The 2,896-nt window shown below is 38.1% G+C and overlaps 1 long non-coding RNA gene across 1 annotated transcript in view; it reads right to left on the bottom strand.

The window, feature by feature from the left end:
• Positions 1–2,896, bottom strand: part of LOC116185446 — an 8,539-nt gene that overhangs the window by 4,365 nt on the left and 1,278 nt on the right. The window contains exon 2 of the long non-coding RNA XR_004150302.1: positions 2,618–2,885. This is a non-coding gene — a long non-coding RNA (uncharacterized LOC116185446). The remainder of the gene's footprint in view (positions 1–2,617; positions 2,886–2,896) is intronic.

Raw genomic sequence — 2,896 nt, 5'->3', positions numbered from 1 at the left:
AGAGAGAGAGAGAGAGAGAGAGAGAGATAAAGAGAGAAAGAGAAAAAAGAGAGAGAAAAAGAGAGAGAAAGGGAGAAAGAGAGAAAGAGAAAGAGAGAAAGAGAAAGAGAGGGGGAGGGTGAAGGATAGCAAGAAGGGAGAGATCTTAATGATTAGCGGAGAGGAGCAGCAGTATATAAAGCCGGTGATTGGCGGAACGTGTGTGCAAGTGAATGAACGACCAGGTGGCGAGGGGTGAGGAGAGAAAAACAGGTGCAAAATATAGGCGGTGTGCGTGAGAGCGAATATTAGAGCGGGTACCAATAAAGAGCAATAAAGATCAGGATTGTGTTGCGAGTGAAAATTCTTTCGCCCGGCCTACCTACGTGCGACATTAATATTTATAATCAACTGGCCGATATCGTTGTTAAGTTAATAGCGTGATAAAATAATATCGCGTGGAAAAATTTAAGTGAGCTCATTTAATTAGCCTCTATCGCGAATCGTGCAAAGACTTATATAAATAGATAATTGAATCTTATCTAACTGAGATATTATGCTTGTCTTGGTAAAGAAATATTTCTTTTCCTTTTTTATTTGTTTTTTGACACCTTGAAGCCCACTTCTGTCAAGTATTACGAGTATTCAATAAATAATAAATAAAAAACGATATAAAAATTGCCTATATTCCTTATTCTAATGATGTCTATATGTAAATAATTAAGGGAGAAAGACAAAAATATTGATGATAAAAAAATTTAATTATTAATGTGCAATTATATTTCAATAGTTTCATTCATCCTATTATTCCGTGCATTAAAATCGTAGCGTTACATTTGAAGAAACGATTATAGATCACGTTTTATACGTATCAAAGATTTCAAGATAGCAGTCAGCTTCTATAAAAGGATAGGTTTCGTGCTTCGTGCAGTTGGTTCCAATTTTTTCCTCGGTATGAATGAAAGAACGGGCGATCTAGGGCTCGGAGAAAGCTGCAAGAATCGGACGGATTAGAGGAACACGAGCAAGTATCGAAGGAGAAATAGAGAGGGGGAGAGAGATACAGAGAGAGAACAGGAGCGAGGCAGGTGTGCAGAAGGCGTATATTACGAAACGAGGGAACAAGGTGTAGACAGACCATGTCTTCGGAAATTCTATTAAAAATCCCCGCAATTGAATCTTTAAACCTTTTATTACCCTCTATAACTTGGAATCTACATTTTTTAACCGATATCTCTCCGATTTAAAATCTTCCAATAAATTACCCACCAATTAGAATCTAAATTTAAATAATATATTCAAACTAAACTAAATCAGTAATATCATTCACAAATTTAATCGTCCATAAATAATTGATAGATTGCTCGAAACGAAAGATCGATAGAAATATAGAGCGAAGGGCCATCACACTTGTACCGCGGAAGCGGTACAGAGTACAAAGGTAAAAAGGGAAGAAATAAGAGAAACGAATAATCGCCTTTTTTTCAAGGAGGGTAACGTGACACCGGTAGGAAAAATATCCGCGAGTTTTACTCGCATACGACGAGGATCCGACAAAGTGGCTTTGATCCTTATCGAACGCGGTACCCCATCCACGTGGAATCGCGCGTCAGCCTTAAAAAGCTCACCGTAACCGTTTAGCAGTTTCGAGTTACCTTTGGGGAATTCAAAAGGCCCGCGGCGCGTTATCGAGCCACCGCCTAAGCAAATATAAGCTGGAATATCCAAAAAGTACCGCGAAAGGGAACACTCTTGTCGCGTTTTGCCGCGGGTTCGAGGAAATTTTGCGAACAATAGAAGAATGGGTCTATCTCTCTTTCTCTTTCTCTCTCTTCCAGTTCGCGTGGATCAGCGAGGAAGATTTGAGAGTAATAAGAAAGGTATTTTCTTGGATAGTATATTCTTTTGAGGGGTCTAGTCTGGAACAGATTTCGAAGAGTTTGTGGCTTTTTGAATGTCGATTCAATCGCTAAACCTTTCGGTTTCTATGGATTGGTATTGGTATTGCTATTATACGTTGTGTTAGTTAAGATTCATTTAAGATAAAAGAATGTGATTGTGATTGTGAAGAGGAACTTGTATTTTTGAACGAGATAAAAAGATATAGTTGCCTAAATTTTAACTCTAAATAAAAATATTGTTGTACAAAAATAGCAAACAGATCCTGAATAGCTATTTGTCTATAATAATAAAAAAAGGAATTAATTTTTCAGTAATAATAACTTTAAACAGGTGATGAAATTAACATCATATAAAAATAATGATTTGAAAAAAAGATATATATATAATGTAAAATCTATTATTAAATTACTTTACCTACAACCAAGATTTCGAAAAAAAATGTTGAAATCTGACAAAGAATAATTATAATAAATAAATAATCCCTATGATATACTAAATAGAAGTGGAATTAAAAAAAAAATAATTACAACTTCTACAAAACATTTACCTGTCATTATTAAATCCTCGATAAACCACCCGAATATATTTATTTCTACGCAAGACCATCATTTCCGGAAGCCACCGCACACCCTTCTTCACACCAACAACATTCACCAACTCCACACGGTTAACCATTGAATCGGCTCTTTATATTTTCTCCTTCGATTTCCAACCTCGTGTCCCTTTCTCTCCATACTCTCTCTCTCCTCACCCCAGAGAGCACGAGGCCGTGCACAGGAGCCACGGAGACAACAAAGGAACAATTCTTTCCCCCTTCCCTATACTCTCGCGCTATCTCCTTTATTTATCTATCGGTCATTCGTGGAACGAGAGACGGCGCGACCGAGCAGCACGCGGATTCCACCCTCCGAACGAGAAAGAGTTACGATCCTCGATCTCGCCCGGATCCACTGGAGCTCTCCTGACCTCTCGAAGGGGATCTCGCTCTCTCTCTCTCCCTCTCCCTCTCTCTCTC

Source organism: Apis dorsata, unplaced genomic scaffold, assembly GCF_000469605.1.
Source record: "Apis dorsata unplaced genomic scaffold, Apis dorsata 1.3 scaffold_177, whole genome shotgun sequence".
NCBI lineage: Eukaryota > Metazoa > Arthropoda > Insecta > Hymenoptera > Apidae > Apis > Apis dorsata.
This window is presented reverse-complemented; position numbering and strand designations above follow the sequence as displayed.